The sequence below is a fragment of the Corvus moneduloides genome, chromosome 3 (assembly GCF_009650955.1).
Source record: "Corvus moneduloides isolate bCorMon1 chromosome 3, bCorMon1.pri, whole genome shotgun sequence".
Taxonomy (NCBI): Eukaryota; Metazoa; Chordata; class Aves; order Passeriformes; family Corvidae; genus Corvus; species Corvus moneduloides.
This window is the reverse complement of record NC_045478.1, coordinates 74,150,512-74,174,146: the sequence shown is the minus strand read 5'-3', so window position 1 is coordinate 74,174,146 and position 23,635 is coordinate 74,150,512. Positions and strand designations below refer to the sequence as shown.

Here is a 23,635-nt window from a genome sequence, read left to right as displayed (position 1 = left end):
TTAATGATTAAGAGCAATGAATAAATGCAGGAAAGATTCACTAGGCATGGTTGACTACCTCCTGCAGAAGGTTAAACTTAAAAGGTACAACATAAAGAGGAAGCAATGTAGGAGCGTTCTTACTTTTGGTAGTGGTATGTGTACACCATCTAACTGTTTCTGTCTTACTTAAAAATGTGGGGTGACACCAAACACTGTTAAACTAAAGGTTGGGGTTTTTTTTTTTGTTTTGGATTTGAACAAATTGAGGTTTCACTTCAGCCTGTATTTCACTTCCCTTTTACTTTTTTTTTTTTTTTTTTAAGCTCAGACAAGGAAAAGTGTAGGGTTTTTTTCTGGTCGGTTTTACTTGTGTGTTTCTTTACAATTTTGAGTTTTCCATTTTTTTCTACTGAAGATATTACTGTCTCTTAGTTAAATTGAAACAGAAATGTGAATGTTAGAAGTGTGTGGTCAGCTGGTCTTGTTTAGCTAATGATGTACTTGGAGTGTACGTGTGCAAAATATAGTTCAAGGCCTGTCCTAATCAACTTAAGAAAAATAAATTGAAATAAATAACCCCAAACTATTTGCAGCTGTTAAATTATATTAATTTAAATGAGATTAAAGCTATAATGTGTAGCTATTTTCATATGAAGATAAGCTTAAGCAATATTCTTCCTCTGATCCTAGTTCAGAGTACAGCCAGACCAGAACCTTTCATTTGAGGATTATAACTTCCCTTTTGAATTTCTAGTTGTGTCTTTCTTTACTTCTGTTCATTAGCTGTATGCAATTTTCCCAAATATTCTTGTTTATATGTTATTTGTGAGTTTGTTTCTGATGCAGTGATCCATATATATTAAAACTAGTGAGAATCATGGAACTGGAATAAATATTCTAAATAGGTAGTTAAGCACAAAATCATAAGAATAGAGGTTTTTTATTCATAGCCTTGGGTAGAAAATTTTGGTTTTGATTGTGCTTGTTAATAGATCTCAAATCCAGAAGAAACCATGAACTATTTAAGAAACTTGAGTGAAATGGCACACATGGAGTAAGAGTTGAGGTTCTACAGAAGGAATCCCACTTGTATTGTGCATATGAAGGTAAGAGTCATATTCTGAATCAACCTGTAAGTGTGAAAGATCCTTGATATAGTATTGCTGTATTAGTAGTAGAATTAATGATGAATTTGTGTTGTTTTGGCATTTTGTCTTTTCAACAATATTTGGAGAGAGCTGACTGAGAGCTGAGTAATGCATTGAACGAAAAGATGAGCAGCTGGTGACTCTTATCAGTAAGCTGTTGAAAACTGCTTGGGGTTTCAATGATATTAGTAGGTTATTTGACTGCGTTGTTTAGTAGCAAGGCTTTCCCTTTCTACTAAATTCTTACTATCTGGATTTAGTGAAATGTTAGGCCCACTGGAATGTTGTATAAATATGTGAAAATGGCTTCAGCAGAAATCTGATGCAGGATGCTTTAAAATGGATAAATGACTATATTAAAGTTTTTTTCAGCTACATGTAGCAAAATAGTTATTGAGTGTTTGCTAGCTATCTGAACTTTACCTAAATTGATGGTCATATAAAGTAAACAAAAATTTCAGATATGGGCAAAGAAAAGGTGATTGAAATAAGGAATGTATGGTCACGAGTTGTACTGTCACCAAAAGATGACACGAAATTGAATGCGCACAGTATGTTTGACTGAAAGGCTATTTTTAGTTCTGTAATTGCAAATGTCGTGTGCAAACAACCACAGAAGTATATTGTAACATTTTATCCCAATGAGCTTAATGTAAAGAAATGTGGGCTAGCATCAGAGTGGTTATGAATTAGCCACACCCTGTTAGCTCACATTTACTTATATCAGTTTGCAGCTCTGAAATCATCTAGAGAATACCAACTATATGCACTGAGAGCTTCTGCCACCCCTGAGAGTTTTAAATAACCACAGCTGAAGCTCTTTAGGCCTCTTGAGGGGGAAAAAAAAGGCACTATGTAAGCAGACCTGTGTACCAGCTGTTTTGTTTTCCTTTTGCACACCCTTGATGCTATACGCTTTTGGTTCCTTCTGTGTTGTTTGTTGATCTATCTGAGATGAAAGTCATTGAAAATGTCAGCTTAGTGTTGTAGTCCATCCTGGAAAAGTAAGTGTCTAAGTAGTGAATTGTCAATTCCCCTGCTGATATTTAGAAGTTTTGGCTGCCAATCCTGTATTTCAGGAGTTCCTTGAAACTGTTATAATGAGAGTTGAGCTGAAATACTCAAAACTTTGTATGCTACAAAGTGCCTTTATTACATAAAAACTTCAATAAGAAATGTGAAAGAAATAACTCTGGCTTGAGGAATTTGTTTACTCTTCTGACAAAGTAAAAATTACTCAGATAGCTATAGTCGAGGGAACTTACCTGATTTTTCAGGCATGACCTATGAATCTCTGCAGTTCCACAACAACTATATTACTACCTTAATAGAAAAGAAAACTTTTAAGCTCTCTAGCTTAGACAGCAGATGGATGTGATACTGTCTAATTTTTACTGAGTTAGTGCTATGGGATTTCCCCTTTGCTGTTCCTGTTAATCCTCCAGGTTTAGTTAATATTAAGAGAAAGGAGATGAGGACAGCTATCTTACTGCAGAGACAGGCTGGCCACCCAAGAGAGTTTAAAGGTTATAATTACTCTAGTCAATGAGGAACTGGGGAAGTTTAAATTTCTGTCATTTGTAGATCTGAAGTGCAGTGCTTTCAAACTTTGGCATTGCCATTATGCCTTGAAAATCTAGACAGATATTTTGGTTTCCACGAGACAATGCAAGTTGTCTGATAGTGAGGTATGGGAACCTGGAGGCAATGGCAGGCATGAGATAACGGGAAATGATGGTGAAATAGTTCCCTAGCATGTATCCTGACTTGGACATGGATAAGCATTTGCACAGACACTTATCAATGAGGGAGAAATGTTAAGATTTGGCTCCCAGAAGTCTTTGTATTTAATCTTAACATGACTAGCTGTATCCCAAAGTTCTTGTGAGTTTGTAAACTGATGGTTACTACTGAGTCATCAAGTATTTTATTTTTTTGTCCCCTGAAATATGGAGCTGGTAATCTATTTCAATAAAAAACTCCCCTTCTCCCAAAAATTTGCTATAAATCTGTGACAGCTAATCCCATGAAACATTGACCCTGATGTGGGTCAAATGTTTGTGGTTTTTTTCTGGGTGTTTAGCTTGAGGAAGTAGTTTGGAAGTGTGTTTCCAGTTTCCCAGCCACCTGTTACAGCTTTCTTTCTTGAAACTGTTTGTTATTTCTGAGGCTGCTGTATATTTCTCGCTGAACTATAAGGCTGTAGTAGTCAAGTATTTCCACAAACTGTGTTGCTGAAAAATCCTTTGGCCAGTACAATGTGTTAGTATAGCAGGTGTGTTTCACCATTAACATGAACTGCAAGCAGAACCATAAGCATGAGACAGGAGAGTTTGTGTGTGTTGGAGTAAAAAGAGTGAGTAGGTGGATTTGGGAACTCTTGTACAGGGAATTGGGTAGATTTAGCAGTGCTCTTCTGCCCTGTTGCTTTTGCCACAATCCGTATGTAACGAATTCCTCTGTATGCTCACACAAATGATTCCCCCTTTTTTTTTAATCTGTTTGAGTCTGCTCTGTGCAAAACGAGTTCATCAGTTGCAGACCACTTCTCCACCAGAAGCACAGTAGTCTGACAAGCCAGCAGAAGGGGTGAGAACGTGGACAGCATTTGCCATACCGTCATAGTACATTAATTTTACCTTAATTATACTTTGGCCTGTGATTAATACAGGTCATTGCTGCCTGGTCACATTGTAGATCATGCTGAAAATTGTACAATGACAAGTACAATTCCTCTGAGTCATTTTGACTTCATGGCTTAAATAACCATTGTTTAAACACAGTAAGGAAACTGTTTATTTTTAAAATGTTTCCAAGAAGTCCTAATCCCCTTTTGGGGTAAATGGAAGAGTTTCTGCTATGAGTTTACTCTTAACTGTAGAAAGCAGTCAGGTTGAATACTGAAAAGGAAACAGAAAAGATAGTTGTTCTGCTTTCTCAGCAAGTAAAGTGAAAAGATTTCTTTAGATTGGGTAGATTTGCTTAGTAGCACAAGGGCTGAGTGGGACATCTTCGCAGATCAAGTTATGAGTTGAATGTCTTCTCAGAAGAAGACTTTGGACCAGGAATGCCTAGAAGCAGTCTAGCTCAATGCCTGCACATCAATAAAACGCATCACTGGATAAGAAGGGGGAATCATTAGCTTGGGATAGATCATTCATTTGCCATACAAGGTAGCATCAGGTGTCTTGTTCTAAGGACTCTTGAATACTTTTCCTTTTCCTGAAGACTTCCTCAAACACACAACTTTTCTGGTTTGCATTGCTTGTAGATCATGGTTATACTTTTTGTAACTAGCTAGCACATACCTGAGCGAGAACTGCAGCCTTGCTGTTGCATCCCTCTTTGTTTCTTAGCAAGCATCTCTCTTTCTGTCTTAATTGTAAGACAGGTGTTTTCTTTCTCCATGTATTTCATATCACATGGTATAGCTTCAACAGGAAGGTCCAGTGCCTGTGTCTCATGAAGGGGAGAGTTGCATGTGAGTGACCTGGGAGATGGCTGCCCTGTAGCTGCATCCCCTGCTATCACTACACTGACCACTGAGCAGCTTTCCAAGAGCTATGCTTTGTCTTGAGCTTTGCCCAAAAGCTATAAAATGCAGGAATCCTGGTGCTACCTCAGGACTTGCTGGGCTGCCTGTGAAGCAAAGACAGGAACGCAGCTGGGGCTGACAGTGTCTGTGTTTACATTGTTCCTATTCATCATTCAAAGCCTTTGGAGAAAAGCCCTGCCAAGGGAAAGGTAAGGTCTCAACTGTGTCCTTGGGAAGTCAGAAATGTACCCTTGAACCCATGGGTTCAATTCTGTGCTGCCTCTGAGGATACTGTTTGGCCTGAGTGATAATTGTAAACTCTGTGCATGGGCTTTTCTTTCAGATATAAGTTACCTCAAGATATTTACATGGCATTTACGTGCCTTTTCACTGCTGGTTGAGTGTAACATATTTTCTTGACAGATGATGATTCAGTGTGGTCTCTGTTTTGCCATTAAAAAAGTCTGGAACAATAGTAATTTGGGTTGAAACCAATCAATTGCAAAATTGAATCTGTTGGCTTTACAGTTTCATTTAAAAGACAAAAAATTTTATACTTCTGAGTTTCTTGTGTGTTTATATAAAAAGCTGTGTGAAAGGATTAAAAGTTGAGTCACGCCAAGACATAAAGTAAAGCAAATTATTTGTTGACAAAATTCACAGCAAAAAATATAAAAAAAACCTCAAACCAACAATGCAAGCCCCTTCATGTGTAGTTGTGGTAGAGGTTATACTCTTGGGAGTGTTTACCGGCACCTTCTTTTAGGAGTAATGACTAAATATGTGAATATGTGTATAAGCGCAGTTCTGTCACCCCTACTTCTTCATATTGCAGGAGTCTGGCAGGACCGTCCATAGCTGCTCTTCAGTTTCAATTACTTGTACATAGATGTAATATGTCTTTAGAAGTTCTAAATTCTTGTCATCATGTATAGTTATGTGAGAAGATTTTTTGCTCATAGGACCAGATGATAACTTGAAGTGATGAGCAAGTGGGAGTAGGAAGAAAAGAGCTCTGTTTGCTGAGTCCTATATAATTACATTTAAAATGATGAATGAGTCAAGGCTGAGTTATCTGGGCATATATGCGTACTTAGAGGTTAGTATAGGTACAGTAATTGCATTTCTTAGATAACTTTCTTATTCTTTTTATGTAAATGTTTGCAAGAACATCAAACTTGCATTCAATAATAACTTTCTATCACTAGGCAAAAAATTAACATCAGAAAGCTCTTCCTGGTATACTTAATTGTATATACAAAGTACTTGACTAATTTGGCCCCAGAAGCTGTTCCACTCTCTCATGTACATATATTCTTCATTGCCTTGATATCTCAGGGAATTTTGTTCTTGGGTGGAAGTAAACAAAAATGTTCCGTCTGCTATTTTAAGCAACAAGTGGAAACTTTCATGAGTGAAACAAAGAGTTGAAATATAAACTTAAAGAGCCTTCAAGTTTAAGTTCAGTTTTGGGGTTATAAGCTGCTTTTGTAAGACTTCACTGTAGCTTCATTGCTTCTTAGAGATGCATGATTTTGCATGACTGCAAAACACTTAGCATTTCACTGAGGTAACAGGAGGGAGAAGACTGAGGAGCGGGAAACCTTCACTCATCCATTTGAAGTCTCTGTTGGCTTCTGTAGTGGGAATCGACTAATGAAGAAAGCATTTGACTAAAACCTCTAACTGTCTGCTGTGTTTTTCCTCATCTTCACCTGATTTTTGTTCTCTTCTAGAAAAACTCTGGACTTGCCAAAACTACTCTTTAGGTGCTATAAACATACCGTTTTGTTTATACCCTCAGATTTTTGCAGGATCTTGTCTTTTATTGCCTACTGTCAAACTAGAAGTTGTAACTGCTGATGTGCCTCTTCTGAACTCCTGGATTTGATTTGCATTTAGCTGAAGGTGCCTGCAATTGCATGTCATGTTTAGTATGCTACAGAGATAACAGCCAAATAGAGATGCTAATCCATGGTGTGAGAGTCATAAAATAATCATACAAAGCTCATAATGAACCCAGTTTGTCACTTTGGATACTGAATAGCCTTTTATGGGGTGCCAGTGTAGATCTGTAAGAAATAAGTTGAATATCGTTTTGATCATCAGATGCTTAATAGAGATGAATGACGCTGGAATTGATACAAATGTTGTGCCCAGTCCTTTCCCAGAAAGATGCTTGAGGGAAATGTGCACTGAATTCTTCCACTATAAGAGCCAAAAGAAATGAATTAATTCACCTCTATAGAAACAGGGTCCAATTAAGTTTAGTATGTTGGACTTAATTTTTTTTTCTTGATATTCATATAAAAAACAGTAAGAGGACAAGCTAGTAGCTGTTACTATGCAGGTATATAAGCATTGTTAGTGCAGTTTCAACTGCTTACATCTTTCAGGTTTGCAGCATTCATGTAAAACATGAAATAGAATGTTGTGGTGTTTGCTGTCTGTTTGTTGTGTTTTCATCCTTAGCATCAATTTTACTCAGTCTGAGAGAAGTGTTTATCTTTTCTAAAATCATATTTTTACTTTGCTATTTTGAGCTCTGAAAGCATGATGGACTGAAAGGCAAGAATACCTAGATTAAAGTTCGGTTTATTTTGAGCTTAGGGCTATAGTACCAGTACTAGGGCAGCCTGAATAAAAAAATTCAATTTTTTGAAGACACTCCCCCTTTAACATGGTTTGAATTTTCTGTCATGGGCCTTTTCTCTTTAATTCTCCCATTTCTTCAAATTCTTTAAAAATAATTACCATTTGGAAAAGTGAAAACCTGCACCAGGTGAGCTAAAGATTTATTGGCTTAAATTCTTTTGTCTTGCATAGCTGGTTTAAGCAATGTACGCTTTTATTATTAGCAGAACCCATTTTGAGTTGGAGAGAGTAGGAAATAATATGTAATGTGAGCAATATACTTACTCTGAAGAAGGTGTATCAACAAATACTGTTAAATGTTATGTTTCAATAATCCATTCTGATATGCATTTGTGAAATTACTGATACTGTTATCATTGCAATAAGAGTTTTCTATGAAATATAACATAGATATGGAACCATAGTATTACCTCATTCTGGTTTCCAAACTGGACTAAATTACACTACAATCATAATTATGCTAGTCTAGTAATACCCATGTATGTCAAGGAGATGAAATGGTAGCATGCAGGAGGAATTCTGCTGTTGTGGGAATGGTTGAAAGCACAAAGCTTTCTGATATAGCTGAACCTTTAAAATCTAGAAGGATGATCTCACTTGCTCCTGAAGCATAGCAGTCTCTGAGGCTACACACAGGACATGCAGACCTCTCACATATGCCAGTTTAAGATAGGTGAGGATGCATTTAAACTGCAGGCATGATACAGTTTTCTAAACTGAAATTTTGTTGCTAGGTCAAGCGTATCTCTATGGAGGTCATCAAATATCTGGTTACAAATGAACAAAGAGTTGGTTTTGAAAGTATAACTTAAAAGTTTCCACCTCTGTGATGATTCTCACTAACAGGCTTGTGGGTTTTTGTTGCAGTACTGACACCTGTAATAGCGACTTCCATAAAGAGATCATTTCATGTATGCTGCTCGTTTCTCTTCCCCTGAAATACCTACGAAATGCAAAATGTGGGGTTTTGTTTTCCTACCAAAGCTTTTGTCTATGACATGAGAATTTATCACCTTTTTGTGTGCTGTGAAGTACCTAGTTTATTTATTTTGTATGATGGTTTGCATAATTATGCTTCATCAATATATGAATTTCTTAAACGTTGTGAAATGCTATGAAAGCACTCAAGCTTTCATATATCCCTTTAAAAAGTGCTAGTTTAAAACCATAATTCACAGGTGCGATATTGTAAACTCAGTGAGATACTTCTCTCCAATTTATGTATGCTGCTCTCCTTAGGACTAGATGAAACTGTCCTCACATATGTGGTATCATTTGTTAATACACATTAGAAAAGAGCTGGAGATTTTTCCTCAGCATTTCCCTACTCATAAAGGTCTCTCATGTTTTGTTTTGAAGGCTTTTTTTCTAAAAAATATTTTTACTTGACCTGAGTACCACTTTTTTTCCTTCTTGACTATGGTAGACTCCTTTTGTTTATTCTACTGAAAGCATAAGAAAAGGTTACATCACCATATGGTAATCTTTGCATTTACGCATCTTGAACTGTTAGTGTGCCTTGCTCTTAATTTCCAGTGTTTTTTCTTGAAAAGCTTTCAAACTGCATATTTCCTTTAAAATATATACACATGAATAGAAATGGTGAGCAGAATTTTTGAGAAATAAAATACACTAAATTGAGAAGACGAGTGGTTTTTTGTTTTAAGTTTATGCTTTTATGTTATTGGATTAGTTTCCTTTGAAATAATAAACATGCTGCTTGCATATATTCATGGGAAAACTTGAAAAGTAGTGATTGAAATCTAAGCCTCCAACTAAAACTATGGCCAACATCTAGAATTATCTTCAAAGGTGGTTGTATGGGTTTGTTTGAAATTATGTTGAAGTTGAATGCTCATAGAAGTAATTTTAAGGTGGTACTTTCAATTTATGGGTGATCTTTAAAGATAAATTTAGGAGATGTTTCATTTGTTGCTTAGAACGCAGAGGAGGTATTTGCAGGTTTTGCTTGTTTTTTCTTTTTTTTTAGTACCTCCAATTGTGTTTATGGCCTAATATAAATTTAATAAACTTTCTTGGTCTGAGATACCTCTTGGAATAATTGAAATTTACAACTTATTTGGAAATTTTGTAGAGAAAGGAATAGGCAGGTTTAGTCAGGAAATGTGAAAATAAATGAGGTCAGTTTAATTGACATTTTAATTTCTGTCTGAGTATTACGGGGGCTGCTGCACTGTCTCACACAGTGGTGTTTATCTGTATAAAGCGTGGCAGTTGTTAACATGTGTTGTGTCCTGGCTTGTTCAGAAATTAAAGCTGACCCAAAGTAAAATGTACCTGCTGTTTTCTAAAAACTGCTCATTTTGCAAAAGTTAGTTATTCTTTATTTGTTTTTTAAATTCATCTTGGACGTGAAGTGAACTATGAGCTATTCAATTAATACATACTGTGCTTATGTAGAGTACCCAAGGCACACTACTGCAAAGTTTGTCAGTCAAGGGGCTTAGCTTTCACCTGTGGGAGGATGCAGACCCCTACTACCTCCCCTTCCAGTGTATTTTAATTTTACTGTTCCTTTGAATAATTCTGCTTTATTCTAGTGTTTTTAGTCTGTAGAGAGAGACTGCAACAGAAGAAATGAACACCTAAAGTGCAGCTCAGAATTCAGGAATTTCTGTCTGAAGAAATTTTTACCTTGCTTGTTAAGTGATAGAGTTAAAAAATGTCTTGATGCTCTAATATTTCTGCCACAATACAGGGAAAAGTGAAACAGCATGTGGAAGGCTGTATACCCACTAGTGCTAAGTGATTTGGGAAAGGGAGGCATAAAAAATCCAACGTTGCCTGCAGTGAATGAATGTGGACAGGAAAAAAAATAAAATTACTAGGGAGCTTTCTGATTCTTGGCCTTTCTCTGTGAATTGGAGAGTATTTCTTCCCTTGACTCCTTCAGACATGCTAAAGCTTTCGGTGGGCCAGTCACCTTGGAGATTCTTGACTGCCCTGGTAAGGGCTTAAAAAGAGCTGGCTGGGACTGGTGCTGGGAAGTCAGCCCAGGCTGTGCAGCCAAGAAAGAAAGGACGGTCACACAAAGGGAAAACTTGTGAGGAGTCTGAGGATCTGATCACCTGCTGGAGGAAGAAGATGTAAAATCAGTCTTCTGCAACTGCTCACAATGTTGAAAGTTACTCCTTTGAGGGGAGGTACCTTGTGTATGGGCTGGAAAGGCTGCAGAAGTAGCACAGCTTTTCTAGTCTGTTGATGCTTGCTGGGAAGGGGCAGAACAGCTTCTGGTTCCTTGCATCCAGGACAGGTTATGTGTTATTTCTGGTGAGTCCTAATACAAAATGAGTAAGCAGTCCCATAAGCAAAGAATGGAAGTTGGGAATGTGCTCATCACTTTATTGCACTAACTACATTACCAATAAAGCATACGCTAAATGGATTAAGAAAAGGATGCCATCCCAAAAGTGGCTCTTCAAAAAGAAGTCTCTGTCTCTTCAGAGCCTGAAATAATTTTTGTTAATGATCTACAAACAAAGTTGAAATCATTGACAATTATGCTGTCTACACATTTTATCAAAACAATAAACAGCTATGATGGTGAAATCAAAGGAGTTTCACAGTTGAAGCAGCCAGTTTCTAAAACTGAGGAAGTCAGACAGACCCCAGTCATAGGGCTGGGAATCACAGTCTGAAACACTTGGTCTTTGAAAGGGTCCTGTCCCCTAGGTGGTGCTGTAGAAAAAAAAAGATTGTGATATTTGTATATTCATTATATACATACGTATGTATGAGAATATGCATCTGTATATATGGGACTATATGTATACCTGTGTGTTTGTATATATATGTAGAAAATGTAATTGAGGTTGGTGAGGCTGACCTTAGACACTTAGCATTTGAATTTAAAACAAATGTTAAGGAATGAGGAGGAAAACGTTGACAAGAGCAAATGTTCAAGAAGTTAGGATAAATGTCTCTGGAAAAAAAAAAAAACAACAAACAACAGAGCAAACCTGCCTAGCTAAGTTTGCTAACAAAAGCAAAAATTGGAAGTTCACGCAATAATGGCACAGAGGAATTTTGAAAGCAAAAAGCCAAGTATTAAAACATTTTCCTCTCTGATGCTGTGATTAGATGTAGGATGACTGAGAGCAAGGTTCAGATTTTAGCCTCAGAAGGGACAAGTTACCAGAATGAAGTTCTCCAGCCCCCAGCAGTCCTTCATCACACCTTAATCCTGTGCTGGCAAGCCTTCTGTGGCAAGCTGGCACTAGCAGACCTAAATACAGCAGATTAAGTGACTGAAGTGAGATTTGCAACGTACAGGAGATCAGAAAAAAACAATCTTTGTGTTTAGATGCAATATCTTCTGACCTTAAATTTGGTTAAATGCTGTTATACCTCAAAGGACTGTTCTTGATGTTTTACAGTTAAATTGACTGTTGGTTGCTGTTGTACAGTAGAAGGGGTAATGGTTTTAAGAGCTTAGATTCAGACTAGATTTAAGAAGGAATTTTTTTACAGTGAGGGTGGTGAAACACTAGAACACTGGAGAGGTGGTAGAATGCCACATCTCAGGAAATACTCCAGGTCAGGTCAGATGGGCTCTGAGCAACCTGGTATTCAATCTAGTTGAAAATGTGCCTGTTCATTGCAGAGGGCTGGAATGAATGGCCTTTAAAGCCCAATATATGACCCTTCCAGCCCAAATTATTCTTTGATTAATTTGTCTATACAGGAATTGTATGATTGCCTTGCTAATGTGGTGGTTTTGGTTAAAATATAGTTCAGTTGCATTGCATTGGTTAGCATCACTACTGGACACATTCTCTTAGTGCCTCCAATATCTCTGTCTGACCACAGACCACTTATTTTCTGGTTATGTCCTCATGACGCATGATTTGATTAATCTTCTAGAACAACTGTTATTATTACCTCAAAATAAAATGGGAAGAAAAGAGACATTCCTCTAGAAAACCTCTATTCAGTTTTTCTTTTGCCTTGGTTTTATATCTTGAAAATGATACAAAAAATCCTCCTTTTTGAGCATTTTAAAAAAAAATTTCAAAAAGAGTAAAACTGGCATTTTTTGCTTTTTGCATAGTCTCTGTATTGAGATGTTTCTAAAAAGTGTTAAAGGCATTTAATATTTTTAAGACTTTGAGTAAGGTTAGTTAAAGGGGACTGCTTAGTATTTTTTCTAAAGTAATATATTCTTGTGGAAATAAAGCTGTCAGAGTTTACTTAGTAGTGTATTTTGGTTTTGTGTTGGAGCTCTAATTTCGGCCATTAGAACAGAAATCTGGAAAGCTGTATTTAAAGCGGGGAAACATTTTTTTAATAATATGCATCATCCCAATTCCTGCGTATCTCCTTGCTCCTGCTTTAACAAATTGTGTAGCGGAAATAGCTCTTCATAACATTTAGTTTCTCATCTAATGGTAAAACAAAGGAAGACCTAATGAAGGTCCTAGTCTTGACTTTTATTGCCATTGCTCAGAAGAATTGAAGATAATGACACATTAGCCTCGGTGTGCTAGTTGTTTTGGAGGAAGCAATAGGGGAGTAATTCTTTGACCTTGCACTAATAACCAGAAGATGTTTAAATTACAGTTTTCTACCACAAAACAATGATTAATTTGTGTGTTAATAATTTCTATTCACTTAAAGAAGATTCAGTCAAAAAATTCCCCTGTGCTTTAAGACCAAAAAAAATATTTAAAAAGTTTAATGAGAGTTAATTAAAAATGCTGATTTTTCAGTTGCTTCTGGTATTACATCAGCAGAAAACTACTTACCTAAAGAACCTTTCACTAAGGGTAGTTACTAGTGGCAGTTGTTTGGGGGTTTTTGGTTGTTTTTCTTGGTTAAAACGTTTCAAACCACTACTGCTGCTTCTTATCACATCAACCCTAAAAGGGAGCAGCAGAGTGGAGAGAGATCTGTTTTGGTCTGTATCCACAAATGATGCTTTTTATTCCCTGCTGCACCAAATGCTGCCAGGGACTCTTCATTCAATCCTGAGAAGAGGGGAATGGCCACAATTTGTCTGATGAAAGAGATGGAGTTAGTGAAGAAGAAAACCTGTTTTCTTTACTTTCATCAGTTCCCATTCAGTATCTCTGAATGGATGGGTGGCCCCTGAGCAACTGAAAATGTCAAAAAGCAGCTACCTCTCAGCTTTGTCTCCATTATATCATTGAAGTAATTCTTAAAAAAAGTAAGGAATATAAAATTAATTCAGGTAATGCTAATTCAGCAGCTGTTTTGAATATGTTAATATGTTAGAAATCCTGTTGAAGTAAAGGAAAGAATATTCAGGCTGTTAACCTCCAGCGCTGATCATGCAGTAGTATTATTAGTACTCTTCTTTTTATATTCTCACCTTGTGGAAGGAAGGAAGATAAAGGGAATGTAAGGCCTATGTGCTAGTGTGTACCTTATGGTTTGTCTAATCACGATGCTATTAATCATTGTGCTCTTAATCTCTGGGGGAGTTTTGTTTCTAGTCCAGGAAAATGGTGTTGTGTATTTATTGAAAGCAAGTCTTCCATAGGATTTTAAAATTTATCCTTTGTTTTTTTTCTCTTCTACCTCACATGCAGTGTATTTCCTGAGGTCAGTACACGTGAACAAAGAAGTTATTTTTGTATTATTTTCTGTTCAATGGTTAAATCATTACCGGCTCATCCCTTTCTTAGGTCTTTTATGTGCTTTTTATCTGGATGTTTGACTTTCTGACTGTCTGCACCATGAATTTCTTTAAGTTCTTTTTGTATGGTGAAATGCTGAGAGAAATCATTGTATTATCTGGTAGTAAGGCAAAACATCAAAATCTCAGAGTTGTCTCTCAAGTATGCTTTGTTGTTCCAAGGAAAAAGAGCTCTCAAACTAAAAGTTTCCATTTGACTTCTGTGAAGGTGCTGTGAACAGCAGGACACTCTTACCTCCCAAACATTTGTTTCTCCAATGAAATTCTTAGTCAAGGACAGATAACTGGGCTCTATCTCAGTAAGTCTTCTAAGTGTTTGTGGCTTCAGAATCTGTAGGTCTGTGGTGCAGCTTTCATCAACCCTTCTTTCCCCCTATTTTTTTGCACTCCTGCTGTTGGCTGTTGGTCATTTCTTTCTTATTTATTCTGTAGAGAGTTAAATCACAAAAAAATTAATGAACAAAATAGTTTTGGCCTGATTGTTATGCTAAGTCACTTATCTGTATTGATATACTGTCATTTAAAAAGGAAAAAAGGGCAGCTTACTCCTTCCTTCTTAGGATAAAAGCTTTCAGTAAATGGAAGGTGGGATGGATTAGGAGCCAGGAGGCTGGGTGCTCTTGTCTCTCCTCTGTGAACTGAGGTTGGTTGTTCTGGGCGGCTCACAGTTCCTGTTGACCAAAACCTCTTGTCTCATTTTTAATGTTGATGTAACAAGCATTTTGTATATATTTAACTGATGCTATATTCAATAATTTAAGTGAGTGTTTGAAACAGGCATCAGATCTCAGCTGTTTAGCATGCTTTGATCTCATAAAACTTCTGGCATGAATGTGCAAAATACATATTCAATGATATCTGTTAACATCTGACTTCCTTAGTAGGGCAGAGTTTTGCCTCAGAGATGAGAAACTCAGGAACTACAGTGTTGGACCTGCCATTCTACTGTGGCCATATTTGTTACAAGCAGTGGCACAGGAAAGTGTGGGCAGGAAGGATGTCAAGGAAAACAATAAATCCTATGCTAGCAATTAGCTATGAGCATCTCCAGGAGTTCGTGGTTCAGCCAACTGTGTGTTCCATTTCTCTTTTAGCTTCTCTATTACCATGGGAGGCAGAGAGAGAGCTAAAAGATGATGTATTCACATCTGCCTGATCCACTCCATGAGCGGGGTGGTGAGGAGTGGGTGTTTGTTGAGAAAACTGTGATAGTATGAGCTGTGCTCCTGACCCCGTGCATTATGCATTTTGTTATTAGAATTTTTGAGCATGTCTACCTGCTCCTCTTCGTGCTACTTGCTGTGTTAAAGATTTCATGGTAATAGCAATGTACTGAAAAAATGGAGGACTCTATTTATAAAACAGATCAGTAATGAAGTTTAGTAAAATAAGAGTAATTTTTTTAAACTACTCTTTTACTTCTTGATCCCTTAGTGCTTTCTGCCATATGCTGCTGTGTAAAGAGAAATAGAATTACTGAAAGGGAAGATGTGCTGGAAGGCTGTGCTTATTTGTACTTTGTTAAGCAAATAACTGTTTGCTAGTGTGCAATTAGGAAAAGAAAAATCAGATGTCAGTTTATTGCAGAAATATGAGCAATGTAGCTCTCAATATTTGTGCTATTAACTTCATATTAAAGCTCAAAGACCTGCTTAATTTTATTAGCTAATAAAAAAATGGGATTACAAAGCACGTAGTGATACCTGAACTTCATCGTGTCTGAGAACCGTTCTCTAAAAAAAGAAAATACAAGTTTCCATTCTGGGGGAAAAATACAGTAAGAATATTTTAGATTTTTGACAACAATTACGAATTCTGACATCATGGCATTATCTATCTTTCAATGCAAAACAGACATAGCATTTAACCTAAAGAAACAAACTGAAGAAAGGTAAATCAAAAAGTCTTCAGAGGAATCTCCAAAATGGAAACAGTTTGCCCAAAAGGAGCAGTGTGAAGCATGGGGCAGAGAGGCCTGCTACTAACATAAGCATGATTTTCAGTTTGGACAGGGAGACTGGATTTGTAGAACAGTTATGCTTTGCACAAAACTGAGCAGAAAAGAACATAATGTACTTAAAAAAAGAAACATAAGTACACATATCCTGGAAAATGATTTGTTTAATAAACTACCACATCCCCTAGTTGGAATAATTTCCTTGAACATGATGGAACATGGGTGTTGCTTATATACTTGACACTGAAACATGATTTTTTTGATAGCCAAGGTTGAAGCAGCTGAACAAAAAAAGTATTTTCATGTGTGCATAAATTAGGTGCTCTAGTACCTAAACTGCAATCAGAATCCTTGAAAGCTGGAAGCAGTTTTAGTGTAATGCTGGAGAGCACAGTGGGAGCCTCTTTAGTCCTTTGTTTGTTTCCTGGTGACATTTGATTGTGTAAGTAGAGATGTTTTATATAAAGGTAAATTTAAAATCAAACAAAACAAAAATGGCACAAGGACATTGCACCACAGAGAAAAATAAACCAGTAAATATACCGTGACTGAAGACTGCATCAGTTAAACTTTCATAGCTACAAATGATATGCACATAATGGTGACAGAGAATCATTTCAAAAGCCAGAAGCCTAAGAAGGGATGGGGGGATGAAAGGGCAGCCAAGCAGAAAAAGTATTAAATCACTTCAGCTTTACTGTAAAGGTAGATATGAATGCTTTAGCAGGGGTGCTAAAGCATTCAGGAAGAGTTCCACATAAGGTCACTGTTTGAGGTTTTTTTTTTTTGGACCTGATGTTTTCTAAAGCAAGTTCCTACTGTGCTACTGTGGTGAGGCTGTTTGGAGACTGGGTCAGCAGCAGCATGCCCAGAGCCTTTTCCTCCTGCCTTCGGTTTGTGGTCTTGTGTATGTTGCTTTGACAGCAGCATTGCAGTTTCCTTCCAGGGGGTCTATCGTGGCATTTATCTCTGGCAGCACCTAGTAAAAGTGCAGTCTGAGACTTGTGTTTGTAAGTCACCAAGCTACAAATGCAATCGCTGTTATAAACAATGTGCACTTAAACTCTATGGTAAAGGCTGAGATACAGCTCCAGTGGTGTGAATTGCAGGCGTACCAGTTATGTAAGACTGAAAATACTACTTCTCTTACAGGAGAGCTGGAAGCTTTGCCATATTGTCAGACTTTCACAAATGAAAGTTAAATTGAAGTTAAATTGATAAAAATATCCAAATGTTTTGTCTTATGACCTAAACATTCATTATTTTCTTATGATAATCTTGATGATAAATCAGAATTCTTAGTATTGATCTTATTTTAGCCTTGCTAGAGGAAAGGGAACTAAAATGTTTTGATCTCGGTTTTTGCATAGTAACTACTGGGGCTTCTGTGAAGCTTCCTAGCTTTTTGATGTGTGTGCATGTTCTCCTTTCCACACAAAATCACAAAATCAAGGAGTTGCTTAAAAGAAAGACTCTAGAGTGTATTAACAACTTCTGGGTTTTTGTGTTTAAAACATGACTTGTATTTAATACTGATTTTAAAACTACCTTGAAGGATATGGATTAATTCGTTAGTATTGGTGATTACATCTCCCTAAACCTTTCAAGCCAGCCATACTTCCTGAGGAACTTTATTTTCTTCTTTGTCTTCTGATGTGATTGAACAGATGACAGAATAACAATGGTGATTGAACACACAATTTGGTGTTTATAAAATAGGTCTTGCTAGACTTCTTTTGTAGGACCCAAACATTGGCCTAAATACTTTGCCTTAAGGGGTTACTATAGTTCATCTGAGCTGCATTTTGACTTGAATTTGCAAGGAGCTGAAATCATGGACGTGGTTGGTGATTGTGGGTTGCCTGACGTGCATCATCTGCGTAAGTCACGAGAAGGCAAATTTATGTCAGAGGTCTTTTGAATCACTATCCAAACACATCTGACTGCAAATATTTTTTTTTCAACTGTGCCACACAGTGTTTCTGCCCTGGAGATCATGTTGATCCCCTGAATCACTGATCTTGAATAATTAGAAAATAAAGCTTTGTGTGCTTGATTCAAGTAGTTGGAATGGCTTCTGTCTCTAAAGAAACACTTCCTTAAGATTAAAATTTTTAATCTTTAAAATTTATTTTTGTATCGCTTAAAATGTTTCTTTTTAGAATTAATATAATCTTAAACTATAGACAGATGGATGTATACAGGTGATTCCACAAATTTAATTCAGATCAGGTTTTTTTTAAATTCAGATTTTCAGTGAAAAGGATATGAATGCTGATGTGTTTATAGCATGCAGGAAGCAGATTGGTTGTTGGGAATAGATAGTTCTTTGTGTTATAAGTAATGTTTGCAGCTTTTTTTTATTCTTCAAACTCTGAAGCTAAAACTAAAAACAAAAAAAACCCAAACTAAAACCTTTCCATTCTACACCATAATGGAAGCAGCAGCCGTTGAAATTTTGATAGGAAGACTTCTGTGGTCAGGAGTGAGCAAACATTTGGTGGAACCCTGGAGAGCTTGCCTAGGGGAGAAGGGGGAAGCTTTGGTACCCCTCCTTGCCTGAGAGACCCTGATGCATTGTCAAGCAATTCCTCTGGTCAGGGAGCTACTGCTTGAGGGGCAGTGGGTGTGGTATCACCTTACCACCTCTCTTCTCCCACAGCCCTTCCTTTTCTGTTAGTTAAAAGAAATATGTAAATGTTTGTAAGGTAGAGTAGGGCTCAGTTTCATGGTAAAGATCTGTGAGGAGTTGAGTCTGTTGTTGCTTTGGTATTGTTGGGCTACCAAGGCCTGTATGGAATTAGAGGTTGGGCAATTAAGGATGTTTGCTTGTGAAAGCCTAAATTCCATAGGGGCTCAGGAACTAGGCAGGATATTTGAAAGCTTCTGCTTTCTACATAGATACCCGAATTTCTAACCTACCTCAAAAGACAGAGCATAGAAATCTTTCCTAAATGACAGGGAAAAAAGATTGTTTTAATCATTTTACTTAAACCAGGTATCCCCTGTAGATGAACTCTAATGCAAACCAATATATTATGACATTTTTAAGTGTGCTTCAGGGTGCAATAATCATGCTTATTTCAGTAGAAAAATATAATGGGTTGCAGAAGTCTGAGGTAATAACTCTGTATAACTTGCTAAGGACTTCATAGGCCTGCAGTGTCTGTCCTTCTTAACCCCCAGTTCCATTTGTAACTGTAGATAAAATTAATTGAGGGGGGAAAAAAATCAGTAAAACTTACTATAGTAATTGTTTTTCATACATATTCAATGACAACAAAAATTACAGCTCTACAAAGGCAGAAAAACTCTCCAATATTTAATGAGAGTTCAGATTATGTAGTCTTTTAAAAAAGTAAAATAAAACAAAATCAGTAAGTCTGTAACCTGAAGAATAGGGCTCAATTCACCATGAAGTTTGCTTTATGCATCAGTGTATTAAATTTAATGAATAATTGCTTGAATATAAAAAAGATGAATTAAAACCTTATTAAGAATAGTTTAAATATAAAGATACAGACTGACTTTACGAGGGTCATAAGAAGTGTGGCAGCATGTAATTGAAAATTTTGTTGTTAACATGAAACTATGTGTTGAGTTTTTCATCTAAGATATATTCAGATCGCAAAGAACTTTATTAAAATGTCAATTTAGAAAAGAATAAAGTGTTCTAAAGCACAGTTTAAAGTTTTTGACATAAAATTTCCAAAGTATGTAGTGTATATCAGCAGTTTAAAAATAAAATTATTGAAAATAAATGCCATTTTATGGAGCACTTTAAAATGTTGGGGTTTTTTTATTATTCCAAATGAACCCACGCATGCTTCAAAAACTGTTGAAAGAAATCTTTTGATATTAAATGCCAGCACAGTGGATATGAATTGTGTGTAGCATTTTGATTTCAATAAAGCAGCATTCTGTGGTGGATAGTTGTTTGGTTATAGTTTTTTCCAACTAGCTCTAGTATACAGTGGCTTATTTATGCACTTTTCATTTGTGTATATTTTATTCCTATGGTATATTTCTATTTCATCTTAGCGGCTTTATAAAGATTAAGGCTTATAGAGCCCTTTTCTGGAGATCTTATCCCCATTACACAGGAAGGTAAGCAAATACAGAGGAAGGTTAATTGGATTGCTGTGCTGCAGAACGTGAGTACTGGAGCTGGAACTACAATTTGGGAATGATCGTTCCCAAGTCAGTACCTTAATTTAATATAGCACAGGAGTCTTTCCTCTGGTATTGTAAACATAGGAAAAAAGAAGGGCAGAAAACACAAAGTTAATAATAAAATCTTAAAATTAAGCTCCAAAGTATGGCTTTTTGTCCTGTTAAGACTGTGTTTTCCTGTTATTCCTGTTTCCAGTAACAGCCTTCTTTCCTTCATGGTGTAGCAGGTAAGTGGGACCAACTGTGGCCAATAGGAACCTTGCTGTTCATTTTAGGGACCAGAGTTTTAGTTGATCATACATCGTGGTTGTATTTTCTTATGTATATAAATGAGTGACAAAGCACAAATTTTTTAAGGGACTTTAAAAGCTCAGCCTGGCAGTGAAGATCACTTTAAACCCATCTGCCTAATTAATGAACAAGATTGGCTTGTATTCATGGCAATGGCTTTGTGGTATTGACTGTTTACACAAAGTATGTACAGTCACTTTCCTGATAAAAGTAAATCCTTGACACTCCAAAAAGCTGTACAAGTGATCGGTCACAGGTATCGGTGGTCGCCTTCTACCAAAGTACTCTAAGTATTAGTTACAGCTTTAACTCCTGCTTGGTGTTCTTGTTTGACTTAAATGAAAATTGTCAGTAGAGATCTGGTCCCAAAGTATATTGCATTGATTCTCTGATTTTGGAAGAATTATTTAGTTGCAGCCTTGACTTTTTACTTGTGTTTCTGTGAATCACTTGGTGTGGTGATCTTGTTGGACTTAGAGCGGAAATTGAGGTAAGCAGTGCTGAAATGGGGCTCATTTAATGCCAAACCCCTGACAAGGAGAAGAGGGGAGCACAGCAGGGAGGGTGGCTTTGATCCTTCCCTGAAAGGAATCATCATGAGTGTATGATAATAGCAGCACCAGCCACAGGTACCATGCTCCCTTTCACAGAGCCTGTCTAAGGCAGTCTTTGGGCTTTCAGGGAGGGAAGGAACAGCTTGTTAGAGAAAAGGATGTGCTCGATATTTTGCTTTCTCCCTGTGTTCTTGGAGTGTTGATGAGAAGCGAGGCTATGGGTATATTGCAGCCTCTGCAGGAGTGGTAACTTTGTAGTTCCGTGTTTCAGCTGTCCATTATCCTGAATATTTAGCACAAATATGTTTATGGGAAATTTAAGACTTTTGTGTAGTAGTGGAGTGGCAAAAATTCCTCTTAGTTCAGGAAGGTTTTTTAACAAGAAGCTTTTTTCTATTAAAGCAAATGTCCAACTCCTGTCCTACTTTTTTGGGACTGTTTTTAGGTTAGTGTATCTTGGTTTTAAACTGCACGTCAAAAGATGATTTACCACAACATCTGTAAAATGTTCTGGGGACCTTGGCAAATACCTGATAGTTTAGGTGCATGTCCAGATACTGGGTCCTATCCCCAAAATAGTTCCGTGATAAATGGATGAAAATTACTAGCAGGTAAGCCTGAGAAAAAAAGGGGAAAAAAAAGGCTTTTTTATTTTTGAAAAGTGTCTTTTCAGTGGTTTTCTTTTCTGAAAGATGTTGGTAGAGCTCTTGTTGCAGAGAAACTTGCTTACTTGGGACCATAGTTTTAATGCAGGATCAAGATTTATGTGCTTCTTTTTTCTTGCTGAGACTTTTGGAAATAGGACAAAAGGACTACAAAATAGGACTACAGCTTTGTTATTTCGCTAAAAAACCGGAAGATACAGCACAGTCCAAATGGATTTGTATGGGTATGGGAAAGTAGGCTAGCTTCCATGAGAAGAAGTATCTGGGGCTCCTTGCCTTGCCTCCTAAGGGAAAGTAAGGAAAACATCTTTTTACACAAACATGGTGACTCTGTACTAGGGAATGTATTTTGACACTGACAAGCTGAAAGTTCAGGATCTAATTTATTCTATGTCAGCATGTTGGTCTGTATCTGTAATTAGCCTTTAGTCACAGTGTCTCTTGAAAGTTTGACTATTTTTGCCAAAGACTGGAATACTAGACCTTTACGAATTTTTTTCTAGTTTTCATGCCTGTGTGCTAACAGTAACAGTGGAGTATTCATTTTTAAGGATGCAGAAAAAGAAGCATATATTGAGATACTATGAAACACACTGTGAAGTATGAACTTTTAAAATCAGTTTATTGAAACTCCCCAGATATTCCTAATGAGTGTTGTTGAGCTGTGTTTTGTGTTGGGCTGTGGTAGAGCTGGGCCACTGCATAAGGCCAAAGCCATTAGGGACTTCTGCTACCTTGTGCTACTGGTAACTTCTGCTCTGTGGTCACCTCTGGTCTTAGCTGTACTTCTGTGGGTTTTGAGAAGCTTAAAGTTAAATGACTGCTGTGACAATTCCTTGTTATCCTACAATATGAGTGGTGTTGACCAGCACGGAAGGGTGGGGAAGGCAACCTGGTTTCTCCTTACAAACCCTTTCTGGAGTAAAGGCAGGCACTATCATTGATTGACCTGGGCCCTGCAAGCTGAAGTTGTACCACAGCACATGATTTACATTTATCTCTCTGTAGCAGCTGGTGAACTTTTCTGGTTCAAAGCTGCACAGAAGAATTTAGAGACTTCTGTAATTATTTGTACTCTTAAGCTCAATAGGGCCTAACCAGTTTTCTATAACTCTTAAGGCCCACATTCATGATTGAGGTAAACTTTTCCTTTGTCTCTGTTTTTTTCCCACACTGATTCCACTGTCCAGTGTAAGTGCCCTGAAAGAGAGGGAGAGAGCTGTACAGAGAAATGTTGGGATCATTTGTGTCCTGGACTGTTTCCCCAAGAAAAAACCAGACCTAACTGTCCTGTACATACAACAGAGAGAGGGGATTGGTGGTACAACTATCTTTGTTGGTCAGCGCTTTCCATAAATACTCTGTAAGATTAGGGGAAGTGTATTTGTTTCCTGTTCATGAGAAAGAGGTTACTAACAACTTGCTATTTTTGTCTGATTATTGACTAAAATTTTGCAGTTCTGTGAAGAAATGCACTGTGGGAAAAAGTATTAATGGAGAACTCCAAAATAAACCTGTCTGACTTTAAAGAATGGGCCGCATGCAGTAGCCAGGCATGCACAAACTATAAGTTCCTCCTACACAGAAGAAGTTATATGCTGCTTTCAAGGTGGATGTCTTTCTTTTGAGAATGAAATTAGGTTGTTTAAAAACACAAGACAAATACAAACAGGATAATTGACTCTGTTATGCTATTTGTGAAATAGTATTTGGAAGGTATGCTGCTGTGCAGTTAAAACGCAGATCGGGAAAAGTTGTAAATGTTGGAGGGCAAAGATTTCATATCCTTCTGAAAACCCCAGGAGAAGGCTGAGGCACTGATCTTGCTTGCAGTTATCTGTCTGGTCCTTGGACTCAACCCTGCTTGCAAACTGCTGCAGGATGTCTGGGCAGCAGGGAGAATCTGGGGTAAGGGGAAACCCAGGAGGCAGATGGTGCCTTTCTCCATTTGTCCACCCCTACTGCAAACATGATCTTTACTAGCCAAACATTGCCG

General features: G+C 37.2%; 1 protein-coding gene across 2 annotated transcripts in view; it reads left to right on the top strand.

Moving 5' to 3' along the window:
• Nucleotides 1-23,635, top strand: part of CHRM3 (cholinergic receptor muscarinic 3) — a 272,159-nt gene that overhangs the window by 12,084 nt on the left and 236,440 nt on the right. Inside the window, exon 1 of one of the 2 annotated variants that reach the window (XM_032102219.1) lies at nucleotides 990-1,088. The exons of the other annotated variant lie outside the window; for it this stretch is intronic. The gene's annotated coding sequence lies outside the window, so the exon portion shown is untranslated. Of the gene's footprint in view, nucleotides 1-989; nucleotides 1,089-23,635 lie in introns of those variants that run through there. 2 annotated transcript variants of the gene reach the window in all.